Source organism: Symphalangus syndactylus, chromosome 7, assembly GCF_028878055.3.
Source record: "Symphalangus syndactylus isolate Jambi chromosome 7, NHGRI_mSymSyn1-v2.1_pri, whole genome shotgun sequence".
NCBI classification, from domain to species: Eukaryota; Metazoa; Chordata; class Mammalia; order Primates; family Hylobatidae; genus Symphalangus; species Symphalangus syndactylus.
In genome coordinates this window covers 103928116-103953564 of record NC_072429.2, presented here as the reverse complement: position 1 = coordinate 103953564, position 25449 = coordinate 103928116, and the positions used below count along the sequence as shown (strand labels likewise).

Below are 25449 nucleotides of genomic sequence, written 5' to 3'. Positions count from 1 at the left end.
GACATTCTTGCCTTGTTCCTGATTTGAGACAAAAATATTTCAGTTTTTAACTGTTGAGCAAGATGTTAGCTATAGGCTTGTCATATATGGCTCTGAGATAGCAAGATAAAAACTAGTCCCCTCAGGTAGGCCGCCAAAAGCCAGAAATTTGGTTGCTGGATTTATTTCTTTTCCTCTCCAGGAGGAAGCGAGGAGTTAGAGGTTTTCTTCTACTCTTTATTTACTGAGCCAGAGGAAGGCACCATGGCCAGTGAGGAGTCCAAATTTTTGCCTTTGTTCTCAGCAGCTCTCAACTTGGCACCCTTTCCTGTCAGTGTTTATCTAGTCAGGATATAAACCAGTCCCTTGGGCAGCTCCTGAAAAAGTCTCAACATTGGACATATGCTTCAGTCTTCTCTTTCCATTCCAAGAGAGAAACTGAGATCTGGGAGTTTTCTCTCAATTGCATTGCACTGAGGAAGAGGGCCTATGGTAAGTGTTTGCCATGAATCTTCCTACTGGCATTGGTGCAGCTGGGTTTGTGTTTGCCTGGGATGCTGGAACCTTTTAGTTGGTTTCTGGATTTCTCACAAAGGGAAATGGTCTGTATTGTTGTTGAACTGGTTTCTTCTTAGAGGAAGGAGAGGCTGGGGCTCCCTATTCAATCATCTTGCTGATGTCCATTTAATTCTTCCAAAGATGTTTGTCTTGTAGCCCACTAAATTCCTATTCTAAGACTGCCAATTATTTTCTATGTTTACCAAACACTGTCATTCTAGAGTCTGTTTTCTTTAGCTTCCGGGGTGAATTTCCTCGCTTCTTATTTTGCACAATTTGTCTGTCTTAGTTTCTGTTTCTGTTTTCTGATTCATTATCATGAATGATATCATTAAGAACCATCCTCAGAAAAGGAACATGAGAGGTAAATTCAAGATTTGAAAGCCTTAAAATATTTTATTTTGCTTTTACTCCTGATTAGTATCAGGCAGTGTTTAGAATTTTATATTCTAAAAATGTTGCCCACTGAATTTTGAAGTCTTTTTTTATTGTGTGATATCAACAAATGGTGCTGATAAGTCAAATTATAGATGGAAAATAATTCTAAAGGAAGTTTTAGATTTATCTATTTGTTGTACTGAAATTTCATGTGTCTAGAAGTATTTCTTTTTACATCTATTTTCTTATTTTCCTATGGACCTTCTCTTTAGCTTTGGGGCATCGACATTAAGTTATAGGTTAGTTATGAGTTGATTACTCGTGACTCTATGAAAATTAAAATTTTAAGCAGAATATTCTTTCTAAATATTTGTCTATAATCTGCCAAACATCCTTTTTGTTATTCAATATTGGTAATCCAGAATAAATAGATTCATATATGTTCTATCCTGTATAAGCAAGCATAAAGTAAATACAAGAAATACTCTTGGAAATAAATAAAATAACCTAAGTGTCCTTTGATGAATCATTCAAGATTAAATCATTGTAGTCTATTATTCAATAATACTAAATTTACCATTCAGAAAAGGGAACAAAATTGCTCAGAAAAAAATTGAGCTCTTTGCCATCCTTATATGCAAAGAAGAGATTTATGGTCCTTCAGTGCTTGTAAGAAACATTTGAAATTGTATTTTTAAGTTCCTAATAGGGAGCCATTGGTTAACTTATTTTTAGCTTGCAATTAGTAGAAGAAAACATCTCATATAGCAAATATTACAGTGTAATCTGATTTTATCTCTTGCAGAGTTTAGTAAACAAATAAACCCCACAACAATGACAACACAACATAAAAAAGTTTGGCTTTAAGCAAAAATACATCTATATTATTATCCTACAAATGGTATTCATAACTTACATAATTTTGCTTCCATTTTTTCCCAAGATGATAGATTATATGCTTTTACCATGCCTCAGCCACTTGGAAATAGACAGATAATGCATAAAGATAAACTCAGTGTTAATTCAAGAAGGAAAACGGAATCTACTGAAATAATGAAAAGCATCCAAGATCTCAGAGAGAATGCTGGCAAAAAGCCCTATGATGGCATCTGCCTGACAAAAATAAGCGAAGCCTCAGTAAGTGAGAGATGCAGAGAGCTGCCCTATATGACTCACCTTTCCACTAGGGATCTGAGCAACCCAAAGGAGAACACTTTGTTTCTCTCAAACCCTGAAACTAACTTGAGGAGAGGCTTGGAGATGCCATGAGGGAAGGACAGTGGGAAAAGCTTCAGACATTTTCCTAGACCTGGGATTGAGAGGAGGACAGCATTTTTAATCTGGTTGCATGATCTGGTCAGCCATCTTCGACAACCTGGCAGCATGGTCACACAGGCATTTGAGTCTCAGGCCAGACATTGGAGTGCCTGCTCTGGGGCCGGGTTGTGGCCTCCACAGCCAGAACTGTGGAAAGCACCTCAACAGTAGGTGCTGGAATTGTGCTCTTCCTTGTGACAAGTCTAGGGTGGGGAGAGCTGCTACAGCTGCAGTTTATCCTAGGCAGTGAGACTTGCAGGTAGGGCCAGTTTGGTGACCTGGAACCAGTCTGTGGATGCCATTGCTGGGTGACCCAGCCTGCTTCCCTGAAATCATGGTGAAATGGGGCCATCTTCACTCCACCCCCAGGCATATATCCAGGCATTTACAGCACCTGATTGCCTGAATCATCAGCATGAGCTGTCCCACCCTTCATGAACATAGATCAAGGTGCAGTGGGGCCCTCTCCACTCCGTGCCCAGGAAGATATCCAGGCATTTAGAGCACCCATTCACTTAGTTTAGCAGCCTGACCTGCCCTCCCCTTCCTGGATGTAGATTGTGGTGCAACAAGTCTTTCTTTGCTCCATGAGCATGCAAATTTCTAGGTATCTGGAGTACCACTTCACCTAACTGAGCAGCCCGAGACAAACTGCCTTTTTTGAGCAAAGATCTGGGTGCAGGGTGGTCCTCTATGCTGTAGACTGAGGCAGATATTTAGGCATGGAGGGCAGCCACTTGCCTGGAACAGCAGCCTGTACTGCTCCACACTTCCTGTGCAGAGATTCTGTTGAAAGGGGGCCCTCTCTGCTACACACCCAGGCATATCTCCAGGTATCTGGTGCACCCACTGTCATGGATTAAAAGTTGGGATGCCCCTCATCCCCAAGCAGAGAAATTGGGGCTTAGGTTTACCAGCTCCATGCCTAGGCACACTTCTGGGCACTTGGTAGCCACCCACTGGATTCTCCCTTAGTGCTAGTGCTTCTCCCTGCCATTGGAAAGCACAGGGAGGCAGACCTACCTGCTAATCTTGGCCCCTGCTCCCCCAGAACTGAGCAAGGAGCTGAGACCACTGTGAACTCCACAAATAAGCCCATTGCCTGAGTTAACAAACAGCTTCTCCTGGTAAACCAGGAAAAGTGTATAGCCAGCCACATTGACTGAAGCCAGCTCCTCCCTATAAGTGCCATCTGTTAGCTTGTAGGTCAAACTGCACAGCCCAGTATAAAAGTTGCCATCAGAAGTGCACAGGGCTATAGAAGCAAATCCAAAAGACCGTACCCAGCATCTTCTAAGTTCACACCCTCTAGGGAGAGAAGAAAGGGAAAAGGAAAGAATAAACAAATAGTAATATTATATGGAAAGAAAGAAAAATAAAAATCTATCATGCCAAAAAATGCATGCAAAAATTAGAAGTGCCAGCATCTCTAGATGAGAGGGAATCTGCACAAGAATTCTGGCACCATGAAAAACCTGAATATTGTGTCACCACCAAAGGATCACACTTGCTCTCCAGCAGTGGTCCCTAAGGAAGATGGAAACTCAGAACTGATAGATAAAGAATTCAAAGTATGGATTGCAATGAAGCTCAAAGATATCCAAGACAAAGTTGAAAATCAACACAAAGAAACTTCAAAAGCCATCCAGGAAATAAAGAAGGAGATAAACATCCTAAAAAGCAATCAATTACAGTTTCTAGAATTAAAAAACCCACTTAAGGAATATCAAAATATACTTGAAAGCTTTATTAATAGACTGGGCCAAGCAGAGGAAAGAATTTCAGAGCTTGAAGACCACTCCTTTGAACTAACTCTGTCAGACAAAAATTTAAGAAAAGGAATTTTTAAAAGTGAAAAAATCTCTTCAAGAAATATGAGATTATGTAAAGTTACCTATCTATGAATTACTGGCATTTCAGAGAGAAAAGGAGAAAAAGTAAACAAGCTGGAAAACATATGGCAGTAATTCAAGAAAATTTTCCTCATCTTGCTAGAGAGATTAACATCCAGATAAAAGAATTCCTGAGAAAATTGACAAGATACTACACAAAACAAACATCATTAGGAAATATAGTCAGCAGACTCTCCAAGGTCAATGATAAAGAAAAAAATCTTACAGATAGAGATAAAAATCAAGTAACATACAAAGGGAACCCCATCAGTCTAACAGCAGACTTCTAAGCAGAAACCTCACAAGCTAGGATAGATTGGGAGCCTATTTTCAGCATTATTAAGGAAAAGAAATTCCAACCATGTATTTCGTATCCTGCCAAACTAAGCTTCATAAATGAAGGAGAAATAAAATCTTTTTCATACAATCATGTGCTAAGCGAATTTGTTACCACTAGATCAGCCTTACAAGAGACACTTAAGGGAATTCTAAACTTGGAAACAAAACCAAAAAATACCTACTACCACAAAAACACACTTAAGTACCTAACCCACAGATCCCATAAAGCAACCACACAATAAAAACTGTAAATAACCATCTAACGACTTAACAACAGGATCAAAATTTCACATATCAATATTAATCTTGAATGTAAATGGTTTAAATGCCTCACTTAAAAGGCACAGACTGGCAAGTTGGATTAGAAAAAAGACTCATCCACTTACTGTCTTCAGTAGACCACTCTCACATGTAATGATACCCACAGGTTCAAAGTAAAGCATTAGAGAAAGTTCTACCATGCAAACAGAAAATAAACAAACAAAGAGCAAGGTTTATCATTCCTATATAAGATAAAACAGACTTTAAACCAACTACAGTAAAAAAGACAAAGATGGGTGTTATATAATGATAAAGTATTCAATTCAACAAGAAGGCTTAACTATCCCAAATATATATTACCCAACATTGGAGCATCCAGATTGATAAAATAAGTATTTCTAGGCCTACAAAAAGGCTTAGACAGCTACAAAATAATAGAGGAGGGCTTCAACACCCCCTGACAGTATTAGTTAGATCATCAAGGTAGAAAACAAACAAATTCTGGATTTAAATTGGACACTTGAACAATTGGTCCTAATAAACATCTAAAGAATACTGCACCCCTCAACCACAGTATTATATTCTTCTAATTTGCACACAGAACAAACTCCAAGATCAAACACATGCTTGGTCATAAAGCAAATCTCAATAAATTCAAAAAAACTGAAATAATGCCAACCATACTGTTGGACCACAGTGGAATAAAATGGAAACCAATTCCAAGAAGATCTCTCAAAATTAGACAACTACCTAGAAGTTAAACTATTTGCTCCTGAATGGCTTTTGAGTAAACAATGAAATTAGGTCAGGAATTATCAAATTCATTAAAATAAATAAATAGGGAGACACAATGTACCAAAATCTCTGGGACTTAGCAAAAACAGTGTTAAGAGGAAAGCTTATACCACTAAATGCAAACCTTAGAAAGTTAGAAAGATCTCAAATTAACAATTTAACGTCACACCTAGAGGCAATAAAAATACAAGAACAGACTAAACCCAAAGTTAGTAGAAGAAAAGAAATAATATTGGAGTAGAACTGAATGAAATTGAGATCCAAAAATCCATGCAAGGAATTAACAAAACCAAAAGTTTGTTATTTGAAAGGATAAACAAGATCAGTAGACCAGTAGATAAATTAACAAAGAGAAAAAGAGAGAAGATCCAAAAAAAATCAAAAATGACAAAGATGACATTACAACTGATCTTATAAAAATTTTAAAAAGACCCTCAAGATTATTATGAACATCTCTATGCACAGAAACTAGAAAACCTAGAGGAAGTGGATAAATTCCTGGAAACACACAATCTCCCAAGATTGAATAAGGAAAAAATGGAAACACTAAACAGAATGTGTTAGACTGTTTTTATATTGCTATAAAGAAATATCTGAGACTGTGTAATTTATAAAGAAAAGAGGTTTAATTGGCTCATGGTTTTGCAGGCTTTACAGGAAGCATGGTGCTGGCATCTGCTCAGCTTCTGGGGAAGCCTCAAGAAGCTTACAATCACAGCAGAAGGCAAATGGGAAGCAACCATGTCACATGGCCAGAGCGGGATCAAAAGAGAGAGAGTGGGACGTGCCACACACTTTTAAATTATCAGATCTTATGTGGATTCAGAACAATAGCTCACTTTTCACCAAGGAGATGGCCTAAGCCATTCATAAAAGATGTATCTCCATAATCCACACACCTCCCATCAGGCCCCACTTTCAACATTAGGGATTAGAATTCAACATGAAATTTAGGCTAGGAAAAATATTTAAACTATATCACATACCAATATCAAGTTCGAAAATTGAAGTAGTAATAAAAAAATCCACCAATCAAAAACACACTTCATCAAATAGATTCACAGCCGAATTCTACCAGACATACAAAGAAGACCTGGTACAAATTCTACCGGAACTATTCCAAAAACTGAGGAGGAAGGACTCTTCCATAACTCATTCTACAAAGCTACCATCACCCTGATTAACAAAACCTGGCAAAACACAACAAAAAAAAAAAACTGCAGGCCAATATCCCTGACGAACATTGCCACAAAAATCCTAAACAAAATACTAGCAAATTGAATCCAACAACACATTAAAAAGTTAATTCATCATGATCAAATGGGCTACGTTACTGGGATACTAGGTTGATTCAATATTTGCAAATCAATAAATGTGATTCACCACACTAAAAAAATTAAAAACAAAAACCATATGATCATCTCAATAGACATGGAAAAGGCTTTTGATAAAATCCAACATCCCTTCATGATAAAAACCCACAAGAAACTAGGTATCAAAGGGATATAATAAGATAATAAGAGCCATTTTACTATCTTATTAAAATAATAAGAACCATCTATCACAAACCTACAGCCAACATCATACTGAATGGGCAAAAACTGGAGGGATTTCTCCTGAGAACTAGAACAAGACAAAGATGCCCACTCCTACCATTTCTATTTAACATGTACTGAAAGTGCAAGCGAGAGTAATCACCCAGGAGAAAGAAACAAAATGCATCTGAATAGTAAAAGAAGAATTCAAATGATTTCTCTTTGCAGACAATATGATTCTATGCATAGAAAACACCAAAGACTCCACCAAAAGGCTCCTGGAACTGATAAATGATTTCAGCAAAGTTTCAAGATACAAAATCAATTTACAAAAATTAGTAGCATTTCTATACACCAAAAACCAAGCTGAGAGCCAAATCAACAATGCAATCCCATTTACAATAGCCACAAAATAATAAAATACCTAGAAATACAGTCAACCAAGGAGGCAAAAGAGATTCACAAGGAGAACTACATGACACTGCTAAAAGGAATCATAGATAACAGAAACAAATGGAAAACCATTCAATAGTCATGTATAGGAAGAGTCAATATCATTAAAATGGTCATACTCTCCAAAGCAATCTAGAGATTCAACATTATTCCTACAAAACTATCAATGTTATTTTTCTATAAGTAGAAAAAACGACTCTAAAATTCATATGGAACAAAAAATAGCCTCAATAGCCAAAGCAATCCTAAGCAAAAAGAAAAAAAAAAAAAAACAGAAGGCATCACATTACCTGACTTCGAACTATACTATATGCCTATGGTAACCAAAACGGCATGGTACTGGTATGAAAACACACATGTAGACCAATGAAAAAGAATAGACAACTCAGAAGTAAAGCCACACACCTATGACCATCTGATCTCTGACATATTTGACAAAAATAAGCAATGGGAAAATGACTCTCTTTTCAATAAAGAGTCCTGAGATAGTTGGCTAACCACATGCAGAAGTATGAAACTGGATCCTTACCTGTCATTATATACAAAAATTAACTTCAGATGGATTAGAGTCCTAAATGTAAGACCTTGAACTTTAAGAATCCTAGAAGAAAACCTAGTAAACACCATTCTGGACATCGACCTTGGGAAAGAATGTATGACTAAGTTCTCAAAGTCAATTTCAACAAAACAAAAAATGAACAAGTGGGACCTAATTAAACTAAGGAGCTTCTGCACAGCAAAATAAACTATCAACAGAGTAAACAGATAATTTACAGAATAGAGAAAATATTCATAAGCTATGCATCCAACAAAGGTCTGACAACCAGAATCTATAAGGAACTTAAACAATTCAACAAACAAAAAACAAATAATCCCATTGAAAAATGAGAGAGAGATGAACAGATACTTCTCGAAAGAAGACATACAAGTGGCCAACAAACATGAAAAAATGCCCCACAGCACTAATCACCAGATAATTGCTAATCAAAACCATAAATGAGATTCCATCTCACACCAGTCAGAATGGTTATTAAAAAGGCAGAAAATAACAGGTGCTGGCAAGGGTGTGGGAAAGGAGGAGTACTCATACACTGTTTATGAGAATGTAAATTAGTTCAACCACTGTGGAAACCAGTTTGGAGAGTTCTTTTTTTCCCAAAGAAATAAGTTTGGAGATTTCTCAGAAAGCAGAACTACCATTCAAACCAGCAATCCCACAGTTGAGTATATATTCAAAAGAAAACAAATTGTTTTACCAAAAAGACACATGCACTTGTATGTTCATCGCAGCACTATTCATAATAGCAAAGACATGGAATCAATCTAGGTGCCCATTAACAGTGGATTGGACAAAGAAAATGTGATACATATATAACACTGAATAGTATGCAGCCATAAAAAAATAATAAAATCACGTTTGTAGTAACTCAGATTCAGCTGGCGGCCGTTATCCTAAGCAAATTAAAGCAGGAACAGAAAAACAAATACTGCACATTCTCATTTATAAGATGGAGCTAAACCTTGGGCACTCAGGGGCACAAAGATATAAAAGACACTGAAAATTGCTCAAGGCAGGAGGAAGAGAGGGGGACAAAGTTTGAAAAACGAACTTTTGTGTAGCATGCTCAGTATATAGGGGATGGAATGAATTGTCTTCCAAACCTCTGCATCATACAATATTCCCTTACAACAAACTTGCACATGTACCCCCTGAATCAAAATTAAAAGTTGAAAAAAATTTGCTCCTAAGCGTATATGATTAAAAAAGAATAATTGATCATGTTAATTAATGTGATCATCTAAACAGCTGATTTACTTTATAAATGAAATTTATCACAATGTCAAGACAGAGTTACAGAGTGAGTTAGTCTTTGCCATAATCCAAAGTTAAAAAAAATTAATAAAAAAACCACTTTTCCTCTACATGTATATCCCTAGACTGTATAGACTCCACAACTGTAGAATAGCTTCTAAAATACCTTTTACTACGTTTATACAATAGAATGCATAAAATGATTAGACAGTAATCTAGGGAACCTCAGCATTCCTTTCAGGCAAAACTCTTCTTAAATAAATTGTATGACCCACCACTCCCAGAAAGCTGTGCTGATCTTGATCCCAATGACTACAATTTCCTTGGTCAGAGTTGGAAATTTTATCCAAATTAGGTCAATCAAGTTTTCTCTATGAGAAATTTTAGACTGAAGTCTTTTACTTGCAATTATCAAATGTGCACTGAGCACTGGAGCTTGATAAAATATAGAGTGAATGCCTGGGTGAGTGCCATGGCAGCCAGGTGGGTAAAGAAATGCATGGAGGCACATGCCTATAATCCCAGCTATTTGGAAGGCTAAGGTAGGAGAATCGCTCGAACCTGGGAGACGGAGGTTGCAGTGAGCGATGATCGCTCCATCGCACTCCAGCCTGGGCAATAAGGTGAAACTCCATCTCAAAAGAAAAAAAAAAAAAAGAAATGTACAGAAAACACTGGTGATCAGAAAATATAAAGGGGAAGAGATGGGATCTTTTCACCAACCCCCAGCCCATTGGAATCATGTATGCATATGCCCTTCCTGTTGTATCCTGCTAATATATTGTACATTCCCATATAATAGGAAACATGGCCATGAGGGTATATCCTTCCATTGCCGCTCATGGAAATTCTCCTCACTTTGACAAGAAGCTCCCATTCGCTAGTCGTGCTGAACATTTTCTCACTCTTCTTCCTCAGAATCTGCTTTTTCAAATGACTCCCAAGCATTCAGAGAACTGAGTAGTGGGGACTTTGTCTTCTCATAGACCTATTTTTTTTTTTTTTTAGATGGAGTTTCACTCTTGTCACACAGGCTGGAGTGCAGTGGCGGGATCTCGGCTCACTGCAACCTCTGCCTCCCAGGTTCAAGCAATTCTCCCGCCACAGCCTCCCGAGTAGCTGGGATTACAGGTGCCTACAACCATGCCTGGCTAATTTTTATATCTTTTAGTAAACACAGGGTTTCACCATGTTGCCAGGCTGGTCTCAATCTCCTGACCTCAGGTGATCCACCTGCCTCAGCCTCCCAAAGTGCTGGGATTACAGGCATGAGCCACCATGCCCAGCCCTCATTGGCCTATTTTTTTTTCCACAGCTCTATTCCTAGCTTTCACTAGTGAGGCTTGGTTTAAGTAGCCAGTTCACTTTTGAGTAGGAGACTGTTTGGATGCGTAACATTGGTAGGACCCAACTTCTCTCTGCCCACAGACTGGAAAGGATTCCCAGTTGGAATGGTAAGATATAGAGAGGTTGTATAGAAGGAGAAAGGTCAAGGGGCCTGAGATAAGATGACTAGGCCAGAAGACAGAAGCCAAGTTAAAATCTAGAAAAATCCACCTCTACTCTAGCACCCACTAGAGCAAGATTCATGAATCAACAGCATCTAGGAGCATATGAACCACAGACTGTGTAGTTTCTGTTGAGTGGACAACTTACATCGTCTTCACTGAGGTGCCATTAGCTATTCTTATTCAGTCAGTTCTGTTTCCTCAGTCTATTCTCAACACAGCAGCCACTGTGATCCTTTTGGATTATGTCATTCTTCTGCCCAAGCCATCCTATGGCTTCCCATTACACTTAGAATAAATCCAAAGTCTTTTATTACCTTCTCTGACCTCATCTTCAACTACTCTTCTGCTCATTTATCTCTCCAGCTACCTTGGTTGGCTTACTGTCCTATGTACCCTCTTCCCTCAGGCTTTGGGCGAGCTGGTCCCTTTGCCTGGAAGACTTTTCTATCATGTCTTAGTGTGATTTACTCCTTCACTATGTTCAGGTCATTATTCAAATGTCACATTCTCATTAAAGACTTCTTAGTCACCCTGTCTAAAATTTCAAACTCCACCCATATACACACGTTTTGATCTCCTATTTAAAAACTTTTAAATTTCATACTTCTTTATGCTGTTTGTTTTCTCTCTCCTTTAACAGAATGTAAGTCTCATGAAAACAACTATTTTTGTATACTTTATTTACTATATGTACTCAGCTCCTGTAAGCAGGAACAGCTATATAATTTATGGGGCACAGTGCAAGATGAAAATGCAGGGAATCATGTTCAAAATTATTAAGAATCTCAAGACAGTAGCAGCTCAGCATTAAATTAAACGCAGAGGTGGCAAGTTCATGAAACTTGCCCTGTCTAGAACCTCTTGGAGAGAAGCAACGCATTTCACATTGATCATCCAGCAGACGAGACTGTATTCCATTGTCTTTCAACTGAGCCTGTGAGGAAAGTACCCAAGCTGCCAACAGCCCAAGATTCTCATAAGTCCCTTTGACAGAGGGCAGGGCAATGACTGTCCAGAGATGTGGCAGTAGAATAAGGAGCCTCCTACACAACCTCCTCACATTTTTTTTTTTTTTTTTTTTTTTTTGAGACAGAGTCTTGCTCTGTCGCCCAGGCTGGAGTGCAGTGGCGCGATCTCGGCTCACTGCAAGCTCCGCCTCCCGGGTTCACGCCATTCTCCTGCCTCAGCCTCCCAAGTAGCTGGGACTACAGGCGCCCGCCAACACGCCCGGCGAATTTTTTGTTATTTTTAGTAGAGACGGGGTTTCACCGTGTTAGCCAGGATGGTCTCGATCTCCTGACCTCGTGATCCGCCCGCCTTGGCCTCCCAAAGTGCTGGGATTACAGGCTTGAGCCACCGCGCCCGGCCCTCCTCACATTTTTAAGGGCAGAAAAACCATCAGGCAATTCCTTCCACTTGCAAAACTAATAATAGATACAAAAAAAAAGTCTCCCTTACATTGTAAAAGACAACCAAAAGGTCTCAGGTGAAATAATTTCTGTAATAGAAATTATTTGTATGTCTTCAAAATTTATAACGGAACTAAAGTGCCTTTAAAGATACTGAATTATTTTTAAAAATTGAGAACAAAAAGAATTAAAATATCTACATTAAGTAAACCATATTTATACATTTTTATAACATAACATGGCGTAAAATTATGCATCCTTTGTAACAGAACAGCGTTTCTGTGTCTTTTCTCATGCAGTTACTAGATAGTGAGAATATTTCTGAGTCAGATCTCCATTTTCAGCACAGCATCAAATATATTCCAATATTTTGTCTAACTTTCAGGATATTCCAAAATTCTCATTTTTCAAAAGTAAATTGTAGCAAAGAGAATAACACAAATTTAATGTTTTAATGCTTAAAAATGGCAGTTTCCAAAATATGTAATTATTTCTTCTTAAAAAGTTCACCTCACAATTTTTAGGGTGAGTTTATAGTTGCCATTAATCACATTTACTTAGAATAATTCTGGTTTTCTTTATTGTTTTACTTGAGAACAATTAGTTTTATTTTTTTATTCAAAATTTCCCTTTGACAGCCACATAGCCACATGTGGTATAAACCTCTAACAGCAATATGTAGAATAAGATCCCCAGAACTTTGTGGATGCACAAACTTAAGTCCTCAAATAAAGATATAAAAATTATAAATCAGTACATTGTTGTGTTACTTTGTTCTTAAGCTGCAGAATCCTCAGGAGACTTACAATCACGGCGGAAGGCACCTCTTCACAGGGTGGCAGGAGAAAGAATGAGTGCTGAACAAAGGGGGCAGCCCCTTATAAAACCATCAGAGCTCATGAGAACTCACTCACTATCATGAGAACAGCATGGGGGAAACCGCCCCCATGATTCATTATCTGCACCTGGTCCAGCCTTGACACATGGGAATTATTACAATTCAAAGTGAGATTTGGGTGGGGACACAGAGCCAAACCATATCAACTGTGTATTTTGAAAACATTGCCTGTGCACCAATGTATAATTTTTAGCCATCCATAATTCATTCTGTGGGTGATATCTCATCAGACCCTTAAGACACTTAAGACATATGAAACAAAAACATCAATACATAAATATGTTTGATATTTTCTTCTATATTAAGGGTTTCTAAGACAAAAATAGAATTGTTCCCCACATAACATTTATTAACATCTCAAAGAACACTAGTATTCCCTGAAAAACAGCTTTGGAAATGCTGGCCTGGAGTAAAGCTCAAACCGATAGCACAGTGTTATGTAAAAGGAATAGAATTTGGAATTAGGCAGACTTTTGGGTTGAGATGGGTTCTGTCATTTAGTTTGCTGGACTATTGTGAACTTTATTGAAAAACCAAAAAGTAGCAGTACTTAACTTTACATGGTGGGGACAAAATAGTTACTTAATAAATATTAGCATGTCCTCTTCCATTGCCCACCCTACTGTTTCCTCTTTGGGGACTGTGTCAATTGGATTCTTAGTTACAAGCAAAAGAAAAAACAACTCAACTCAGGCAAAAAAGGGAAATTATTGGCTCACATAAAATGACAAGACTGGATTCAGGGCTCAGAAAATATAATTAGGAGTTGGTTTCTCTCCATCTCTTTACTATGCCTTCTGTCATACTGGCTTCAGTTTAAAGTGCCACGTGATAGCAAGGGGTTGCTTGGAGCTCCAGCCCCAGTATTCTCCAGGCTTCAGGCCTAACAGAAAAAAGTGAATACCTCATCCCTGGAAATTTACCAAATAAGTTCTGCTTTAGTTCTGATTGAGTCACATGCCCATGTCTTGACCAATTATGACGGCTGAAGGCACGAACAGTAGTGGTTGGTCCAAGATCTTGTGCTCCCCTCAGGAATGCTGAGAGTGTGAGTGTGCATGTATGTGTCTTTGTACATGTGTGTACAAGATGTGTGTCAGATTCTACAAAGCCAAAGGGACCAGAAGTGGGGAAGGAGCTAATTCCCCAAGTGGAATGGGGTTCAGGTTAATGTTCCCTGAAAGAAGGTTAATAGACACTGGACAGTAAAAACAGCTGATGGCCACTACAGCTCCCCTCTCATCAATCCAGAATCACACATGCTGCAAGCAGAAATCTATCCTACCCACCAGAAATAATGATATGCCTAAAATACTCTGCCTCATTGCCCCAGAATCTCCCAGAGATCATATCCTATCAATTAACGTTACTTAAAATCTCTTTACTTTTTCTACTAGAGTTTTTATCCTTTAGACTCCATTTGCTTATTTCTTGACATACCCTAACATGTTCCTTTACCAAATCTTCACTCCCAACTAATAATTGTCTTCTTTCTGAGCCCCCAAATCTTTCTGGACATCCTAGCACAGATCACATTGTCCTATATTGGTTGCCTGGCTTCTTGTGTGTCTGTCCTCATCCTGTGTTCGATTCACTCTGGTCCTTATTGTCTAGTATAAAAACTACCACATGGCTGGGTACAGTGGCTCACGCCTGTAATCCCAGCACTTTGGGAGGCTGAGGTGGGTGGATCATGAGGTCAGGAGATCGAGACCTTCCTGGCTAACACGATGAAACCCTGTCTCTACTAAAATTACAAAAAAATTAGCCGGGCATGGAGGCACATACCTGTGCCTGTAGTCCCAGCCACTTGGCAGGCTGAGGCAGGAGAAACGCTTGAACCCAGGAGGCGGAGGTTGGAGTGAGCCGAGATCACGCCACTGCACTCCAGCCTGGGTGACAGAGCGAGACTTCGTCTCAAAAATACCCAAAAAACCAAACCAAACCAAAACAAAACAAAACAAAAAACTACCACACAAGAGACACTTAATGGAGGTTTGCTAAAGGGATAAATAAATGAATCAAATACCAGTGAATGGATTCACAAGTATCACAGGAAGAAACCTCCAAAATGTGACTCTCTTGATTTATGTCATAGACAATTAACTTCAGTTACAGTGTTAGATAAGTATTATTAGTAAAGGTACATATTTCAGTCCATTTTATTCTCCAGATTGTTTATCCTGGAATACAAATAGCTACATTGGCCTTACAGAGTTGAAGTGAGTCAGTCTGTCTTTGTCTCTTTGTCTGTTTCTCTCTCTCTCCCTGCTCCTTCTTTCTCAGACATAGATACAGACAACACCCCTACACACATATAAAAAACTAAATTTCCATAGAAACATGATAATTCGAACATGACATAATTTTTTGTCATTTTGACAGCTTTTATTTTACATGGGTTTTCATATATAATCCCAAATGGTGAGCTACTTTGAGAAGACAGTGGCCACATTTTCACTACTGCAAAATCTCCAGATTCAGCAATTTTTCTGACAATTTGTTTGACTACAAAGTATCTAGCTGGCTTCAGAGGGAGGAAAAAATCATCTAGAGTTTTCAACAGAAGGAACTTCTAAAGGTAGATGAAGCCAGTGCATTTCAAGGAAAAAAAAAAAAAAGTAGGTTAGCCAGTGGTGAAATTTCTACAGTCCCAGGAAGATTTCTCCTTCCTTGAATTTTGCTGAAGTAGGATTTTCATCAATTATTCCCATGAAAATTTAAAAGTGCTGTGAGTAGATACTTCCAACTCTTAAAGGCAAATGTTCTTTTTTAAATATAATTTTAGGACCTATTTTTAAAGAATACACAAGCCATGATTGAGTGCAATTTTATCATAAAATATGTAAAAACCTACATAAATATATAGAATTTTAAAAATTCTGATTGGTCTATCCTTTTCCTTCTACATTAGTAATTGCTTCTAATTCTCATCTCTTTCCAGACACTTTTAAAAATTCTCATATATTATTCTACGTAAAGTCTCCCCAGTTTCTTTTTGGTAAATTTCTGCTTTCCACTATTGATCACGTTGGCTAGAGACCAATTCCTACTGCCTGCCTCCACCATATAATCTATGCCTTCCTACAAGCCCCTCATACCATGCTCCTGAGACTCTGAACTGTACGTGAGAGAAACAAGAAATCTAGAAATTTTGAAGGCCAGAATCCTCACAGTAGCAGCAGTAACAGAGGTGATGACAGCAGCAGCAGCTGTGGCAACATACTGACCAGGCTATTCCTGCCTAAGTGTGTTGCAATGTTTCCTGCTTCCTGAATTCCTTCCGAGCTTCCTTTTTTCCTGGTGTTCCCAGTCGTCCTCTTCCTGCTGTCATTGACTCTGGGAGCTGCATCCTTCCAATATCAGGTAGACTAAAATTCCATAAAGCCCATTGTGCCTGTTATTAAAATTGTAGAACAACTTTCTTTCCGTTATTTTCCTAGTATTTTTTTTATCTATTTAACTCACATTTTCTCAATATATTCCAGATGTCCCCTTCATAATTATATACTATTCAGTTACATTCTATTGATTTTTTAAAAAGCAAATCTTAGAATTTCTCTTTGTAAAAATTCCTTTGATCCGAGTAATCACATTTGTTTATTTTCTATTTCCTGCGTTTTCCTCCTTATTTATATAGACTCTGATAAGTCAAGTGAGCATGTTAAACACTTAAATTAAGCACTAAAAGAATACGTAATAAAGTCTACAAGTGTTGACCAATTGTCAATCTCCTTCAGAAAAATCTGAGGATATTAGAATGCTTTAATTTCAATCTCCTTTGAAATATCTGAGTTTTCTGACCTTTTCTTCTGTTTTTAAAAATACCCAAATAGTGTTATATTTTTATAAGTCAGTGCACTAACATAATAAAGGGCATTTATGAAAACCCTGCAGCTAACATAATGAAAGATTCAATGATGAAAGACTGAAAGCTTTCTTCCTAAAATCAAGAACAAGATAAGGATGGCTTCTTGAACACTGCTATTCAACATTGCACTGGAAGTTCTAGCCAGAGCAATTTGACAAGAAAAAGAAGTAAATGGCACCCAAATCTTTTAAAAAAGAAATAAAACTATTTCTATTTATAGACAGCATAATCCTACAAAAGGAATATCCCAAATAATCCACCAGAAAGCTACTAGAGCTAATAAACAAATGCAGGGAAGTTATAGGGTACAAGATCAATAGACACAAATCGGTTGTATTTTTGTATACTTGCAATGAGCACTCAACAAAGAAAACAAAAAAAATTTATTTACAGTAGTATCTAAAAGAATAAAATACCAGGGAATAAGTTTAGCTAGGGAGGTGAAAGACTTGTACAATGAAAACTGTAACGCATTGCTGAAATAAATTAAAGAAGACCTAAAATAATGGAAAGATATCCTGTGTCCATGAACTGAAAGACTTAATGTTAACATGTTAATATCTACCTCAAATGACTATAAATTTAGGGCAATCTTTATTGAAATTGCAATAGCCTTTTTTGCAGAAATGGAAAAATTGACTCTCAAATTCATACGGAATTGTGAGGAGCCCTCAATAGCAAAAACAATATTAAAAAATGAGAAACAAAGTTGGAGAACTCACACTTCCCAACTTTAAAACTTACTACAAAGTTACAGTAATCAAAGCAGTGTGATACTGGCATAAGAACAGACATGTAAAACAATGGAATAGAGTTGAGAGTCCAGCACAAAGACATAAGAATGAGGCATTGGACTTTGGGGACTTAGGGAGAAAGAGTGGGAGGTGGGTGAGAGATAAAAGACTACATATTGGATACAGTGTACATTGCCTGGGTGATGGGTGCACCAAAATCTTAGAAATCGTCATTAAAGAACTTATCCATACAGTAAACACCACCTGCTCCCTAAAAACCTATTGAAATAAAAAATAGATTTAGAAAAAAGAATCGAAAGTCCAGGAATCAATCTATAAATCTATGGCCCATTGATATTTGACAAGGTTGCCACATCCATTCAAAGGAGAAAGAATAGTCTTGAACTAATGGTGCTGGTACAACAACCTAAATGCAAGGGCTAAAAATTGTAACTCCTAGAAGAAATTATAGGGGAAATCATGACCTTAGATTTAGCGGTGGAATCATAGATACAGTTGCTGATTTGAACTCTGCTATTGTTTTGGTTTTTTTTTTTCTCTTGGTAAGTAATTTCCTTTTTGTTCCTGACTTTGATGTCCTGTAGTTGTTGTTGTTTTTAGAGGAAGATCTCTTATTACAGCCATTAGCTCACCGGAGAAATGGAAAATTTGCTAAAGGTGGGAATCATTTAAAACAACAATTAGGCCTGCCTTGGTGGCTCACACCTGTAATCCCAGCACCGTGGGAGGCCAAGGCCAGTGGATCGCCTGAGGTCAGGAGTTCAAGACCAGCCTGGCCAACATGGTGAAACCCTGTCTCTACTAAAAAATACAAAAAGTTAGCCGAACGTCGTGGTGCATGCCTGTAATCTCAGCTACTTGAGAGGCTGAGGCACGAGAATCACTTGAACCCGTGAGGCAGAGGTTGCAGTGAGTGGAGATCACACCATTGCACTCCAGCTATCTTAAGCATTTAATATATACTGTTAGGAAATGTTTTAAAATAGACAAGTCCCTTCCTTTGAGACAGGCCTACTGGTCTTATTTTTATCTTATCTTTCCTTCATGAACTACACGCATTATGCATCATTATACATTCTCTACAATTTCCAATTCCAGTGTCTCTACAGTGAATGCAAGAACCTAAAAGACATTATAGGAAGCAGTTGTGTTCACCATATTCCAGATATTTATGACTTTTGACTTCCTTCCAAAACCTAATTTTATAGCTGCTTTATTTAAGTGGTATACCTTTATGGAATTCTCCCAAAACATTCAATTTAGTTTTTCTTGACACAGTTTTTTCTTTTATGTTGATATTTTATTGGTCTGGATAATAAAAATAACATGTGTAACTCTCCTTAACAGTTACAGACAAAACAGAACTGAATTTTTAAAATTAGAATTCAAGGCTGGGCACGGTGGCTCACGCCTGTAATCCCAGCACTTCGGGAGGCTGACGTGGGCGGATCACGAGGTCGGCGGATCACGAGGTCAGGAGATCAAGACCATCCTGGCTAACATGGTGAAACCCCGTCTCTACTAAAAATACAAAAAAAAAAAAAAAATAGCTGGGCATGGTGGGGGGCACCTGTAGTCCCAGCTACTCGGGAGGCTGAGGCAGGAGAATGGCGTGAACCCGGGAGCTGGAGGTTGCAGTGAGCCGAGATTGTGCCACTGCACCCTAGCCCCCAGCCTGGGAAACAGAGTGAGACTCAAAAAAAAAAAAAAAAAAAAAAAAAAAAAAACCTTAAATTAAATAAATAAATAAATAAAAATAGAATTCAACTGGTATGAGCAAGAGTGCGCTGATGTATTATATAGTGACTTCCTAGTTGTAAGTGTGGAGTACACTATAAGAACTGACAAAAGAGAATGGAGAAAACCCACTGATTGGCTGAGTCACTGAGTAAGTCAAGAGAACTCACTCAGTGAAGAAGACTTCTGCTCTAGTTCTGTTACTTAGAACTCAATCTGAATAATCATGTCTTTTTCAGTTCTGGATATTTGCTGCTATTCTTTCCCAAAGATATTTCTTCCCTCTCTATTCTCACACACACAAACTTAGATGAATGCTTAATATTTTCATTTTATTGTCCACGTCACATAACTGTTTTTCATGTGTCCAACCTTTTATTGCTCTTGGTTGCATTTTAGGGCTTTTTCTGAGCTTTGTCTCCCCATTTTCTCACCCCCTGTTTAGCTGTGTCTGGCTATCATTTAAGCAGTCCATTGCATTTTCTATTTTAATTTTATATATATATATATTTTTTTTTTACTTTCAGATGTTGTACCTTATTTGTTTCAAGTCTGTCTAGTAGTTTTTTGTGGTATCATATTCTTTTGTTAAGATTTCTATTCCCTCTTATATATCTTCAATCATTTAAAAATATTTAAAATAATAATTTCTTTTAAATTGTTTAGTTTTCTCCTGGTTTTGAGACTACTATAATTTTTGTTGCATCTGCTAACTCATCTCAGCCTGGGTTGTTTTCATAAATGATTTAGGTAAAAGTCTCTGGAGCCAGACTGGTTAGATTTTTAACCTGGTCATGAAATTCTATACAACTGTTATAATTTAGTGGAAAAGGTATCTCTTGGCTTCATTTTTATTTCTCCCCCTAAAAAAGAGATATAGTTGGTTATATGGCTATAAATTTTATAAGAAAAAAGGCAAATTCATGAATTAAGGATAAGTGAAACTTGAAAACACTTTTAGGTTTTTAAATCCTGCCTCCACCACTTAAAATATAGATGGCTAATCCTGTAGATTTTGCCTCCAAGCCCTTGTATTAGAGATTTTTTCTGTTCTTTTCTCTCTTTCTTTCTTTCTTTCTTTCTTTCTTTTTCTGACTATACTGAAAAGACAGAGTTCTTTGTATACTTTGAAAGGACAAAATGGATAGTTTTTCTTATCCACTTTTCCTAAGGCTCCCCTTTTCAGTTGGAAGTGTTATATCAGAATGTCTGGTCCAACCCATTGTCTCATTTAACCAGAAGTTAAGTCTTCTGTGCATTAGAGGGAATAAAAACCTCAGTGCTCCCAGATCAAAATTCACATGAGCTATTATCCACTTTTCATGCTGGATTTTCAGTTCTCTTTTTAATTTTGGAAACTGGGGCTATCTTATTTCACTTACGTGCATGCGTATGTCTGTGTGTTTGTGTATGTCTTTCTTTTTGAACTTGACTATTATGTATTTGTTATTTTGTACGAGCATGGTTTTTTATCATGTTTTTCTGAGGGGTTTGAGAGGTTAAGGGGACATCCACATTTGTTCCACATGGGGCTAAAAATCACCTTAGAATAGATTTCTAAAAGTAAAATTTCTAGGTCAAAAAGGCTATGCTTTTACAATTTACAGTTTTGAGGTGCTTTTAAATTTCTCTCCCCCAAAAGATGAGTCATTACTCCTGCCTTCTCATGGTGTCTGAGGGTGCCTACTGCCTCATACTTTTGGCTATACCATATACTACAATTTGCGGAGAAAAATTATCCTGTGGTTCTAATTTTACTTTTGCTTACTACTAATGACTTTGGGAAACTGCATCTATATTTGCATTAATGTTTATTCTGTGATTGCCCATTCACACACTTTTTAAAAAGGCCAATATCCTTTTTAATCTTCTAATTTATGTACCTCAATGGATGAGCAATAAATAATAATTAATGATGTCACAATATCTATCTCACTCTATAGCATATACTTAGTGAGAGGTAAGCAGCCCCATTTCCATTGTATAAGGATGACTATATGTTAGAGATAGAAGTTAAGTAATTTGAAAATTATGTCTAAGGTCACACAATTATGAAATTGAAAAATCAAATTTTGAATCAAATCACCCAGGAGTATGGCACCTGTGTTCTAAAAACACTACACTGTGTAGTGAAGCCAACCTTAAAGCTCATCCCAAAATAATGTCTAAAGAAACATACATATAAGATACAGCTTCAAACAATAAATGACAATTCTGAGTTAGCGCCAAATACTCATAGTGGAATGTCAATATCATCCCCTCTCCACAGAGAATTTTACTATCTGAGAAGCTGGTGGAGCCTAAAGACCTGAGGATTTCTTCCTAGCTGCAGCAGAACACGGTAAACTAAGGGAGTTTGATTTGCATTGCTCAGTGTTATTTAATGAAAAGTTTGGATTAATTGGTTACTATCTCCCAAGAGACTCCCTAATGAAAAGTCTACTGGTTGTCCATATGTTTTCTAGCAATAATGATTACCAGCCATACCTTATGTCCTCTGAGGCTCTGAAGACTATGCCTTGGTTAGTATGAGAATTTTGGCAGCGTGAGGTACTAAACTGTCTAAATAAGTGAACTACGGGGATGACTTGTACTAACGCTAAGAAAAGCCTCTTTGCTCACCATTCCCTTCTCCAGAATATTTCATTAATTTTTTCAATAAATATTTATTGAAGCCAGAACATAAAGTGGATATAAAAAGACCATACCAGGTGGCAGGTTACGGCAGTTTAAAAGGATGGATGAAAGGGGGTCCCTTGGTGCTTGGAGCAACATCCGTTGTCATAATTAGCAAAATGTTAGCTTGAGAGCTCAAAATTTAAATAGAAAATGATCTTTCTTACGATGACCCCTGCCCCTATCTTTTGAAGGTACTCTTTGAGTCTGACCACTGCCAGGCATTAGTTACACCAATTGTCTCAACCTTTTCAACTGAACAATCTTCTCACTACAAGGAATTCACAATATGCCTTTCAGGTGTGGAAAAAAAAAATTCTTACTCAACCTGTAAAAACCTAGCAGATGGTACAGTAATTTGTATATACATACATGCATACAGGATATATTCCCGGAGAATGAATCAGATTCATGTTACACCTATTTAAATATTTCATTATATTTAATTTTAATTCATTTATTCATAGTTTTAACCTCTGTAAGGACACGCATTATTTAAATTAATAGACAGGTAAACTGCATCAACAAAACTGTAGCATTTAATGTTGAAGATAACTGACATGCATGAAGTCATTGTATTAAAATATTGGTTTTTCTATTGTTTTGCACAGATGGAGCTAGTAATTAATATTAAGCTATTTTTTTCATCGGGGTATTCCCTGTTAACAAAATTCACCTAGTATACAATAAATTGCTACATTATACCATCTGAGTAGGTGATGAATTGTTTATGAACTTATTAATACTAATAAATTTTTCTCAGGTGCCAAATATGTAATACTACCGGCCAATGTATTATTGAAATTAATAAATTTAATAAGTTGGACAATATGGTCTACTCCGAAAAAAAATTCTTAACTGCATATTTGATCATAGATGTACAGAAAATATGTTCCATGCCATCTGGATTCTAAGAACAACATCAATTTTCAATTTCAAAATATAGAAGTTATTTGAATAATTAAAGGTAGCCAGGAGCAACACAGCCCACCACTTTAAAAACGGCCTTCTGAAGGGAAGTATTTTTCCTGAAGGCCAATAGATACATTCTTGGCCATACCAGAAATGTCAGGGAACCCAAGCATCATGGTTGCATATAAGCAGGAAAGTTTAAAAAGAGTTTAAAATGCTCTCTTTATAATCAAGGGCTTTATTTAGCATAAATTCTCAATAAGCTCACTTATCACATGATGAGGAAGGACAGTTCTATCACTTCCATCTGAGTAAGTCATCCAGCAGGACACTCAAACTGAGGTCTTGGGAACATATCTGAATTTTACTAGCACCCCCTACAGAGGGCATCGAAAGTGGAAAACTGATGTTAATAGATGTCTCCTTATGCCTCTTTCAGAGGGATCAAAATATAACAAGCTAGTTTCATTTCTAAAGGATTTAAAATTATCATTCCTTATTTTAAAAGTGCCATGAAAATGCTGTTGAAATTACATTCAACTCTCAAACAGTAATTTACTGACCAAAGAATGATCTATTAGGAAACAAGATTTTCAAAGTAAGGAAACACTAAGGTAAATAAAAGGTATCATTTATTCCTATGCTTGACCCTCTCAAATTAGGATTGGGTCAGATCCCCTATGAAACCCTTCCAATCTTTTAATGACTCATGCCTGGTTTCTCTCTGCCAACAGTCCTGGTTCTTAATAAAAAAGCTTGTACATTAAGTAGACTAGAATACAATGACATCCTCAAAATAATCTCTTTGGAAGGGAACCTGAAAGATACTAATATTTCATATTAGTCACTGGGTATCACCATTCCAAGTTTAACGTGAGGGAGCTTAACACATGAGTTTCTCTTCTTGCGTGAGAGGCAACCCTGGCAAATGACTATAGCCTAGAATATTTCTGGATGCAGAGTTACAGCACAGGCCTCAGTGCCCGGGAAGACACAGAGGTGGAAATGCGAAATGAATTGAAAAAATTGCAACACCATTTAAAAAAATCAAGGAGTCAGCAATAACTGTAACCTCACTTTTGAGTTCGAAACATTGATGTCGATTTTTATAACTCGTTGCAGAAATGCAGCTCAATCATTACTCCTGGCAGAAAAGTGATGCTCATTCATAGATGGACCCAGATCCTTACTGGTCTCAGAAATCCTGAAGAATCTCCTTTTTTCTTTCTTTAAAATCTTTTTTCTATCCTCATCATTCTTCTCAATTCATTTTCATTTGCAAACTAAATACATGCTACACCATATGATGCGATTTAACAAAAATCAATATTGTGAAACATAATTACAAATATCCATGTCCTGGCTTTCTGGTCTCTTTCATTATTAGTAAACTCAGATCTTGGCATTGTTTGTTGGCAAAAAAGCAAATGTGATTGATCCCTTAAAAATCCCCTGATTTGAGAGTTGGCTAACAATGTATGAAATTTCAGGTGAGGACATTAAAATTCAAGTCGTATATAAACCTTACAACACACTGTGAAAAAATAAGCTATGTCAAAACTAATAAAAATACCTTGTGCATTATAAATGTTTTCTTGACTGGTAAAAGTATGTCTTAGGTTTATCATTTAGAGTTTATCATTAAATGATTAAAACATATTCCTAACATTTTATATTATGTATATGTGGAATACAAGTCTCACTTATAAATGAATATATAGAATGCGAGTGCCACTTATAAAAAATCTTGTATTTGTCAAAGAAATTTGGTAATACAAAAAAGTCTATATTTCACTTGATATCCTTTATGGGAAGAAAGTAGCAATACATTCTACAATCAATGCAAACTTTGTTCTGAAAGTAAAGCAGTTGTAATTACATAATAAGATATATGTTTCTAAATTAACTTTCATATGGAAAAATATTTACAATAATAGTTATAGAATAAGGCGCTTCAAAGATGTTTGAAAACATTTCTGCAAGCTATAATATTATAAATAATCTATGGATGTCTTTCGTTTTTTGTGTTAGAATAATATGGCAAAAGGACAAGCTAGAGTAGGGTTGACTTGCACATGAAATTGGACCTGTGGGAAATTAGGATAGAGTTTCTAATAATCCCGGAATAGAGCTCAAAGAAATATATTTCAGGCAAATCTCCATTGTCCATTCTTAATAGATCCACCTTTATACATGCACTATGGGTCTTCATTTCAAATTTCTTGATAGTGCCTATTGCATTTGGCTTATTCTCTTACATTAATAGGAAAACTAGTTTATTAACCATTTTATTAATCATGGCTTTTGCTTACATACTTTGCTGACATTTCTCATTCTCTGTTTATTCTTACTTAGATTAT

The 25449-nt window shown here is 36.9% G+C and overlaps 1 long non-coding RNA gene across 1 annotated transcript in view; it reads left to right on the top strand.

The window, feature by feature from the left end:
- The first annotated feature begins 211 nt into the window (after window positions 1–211).
- Window positions 212–25449, top strand: part of LOC134737139 (uncharacterized) — a 45247-nt gene continuing 20009 nt past the window's right edge. Inside the window, exons 1-2 of the long non-coding RNA XR_010121748.1 lie at window positions 212–471; window positions 21771–21842. This is a non-coding gene — a long non-coding RNA (uncharacterized lncRNA). The remainder of the gene's footprint in view (window positions 472–21770; window positions 21843–25449) is intronic.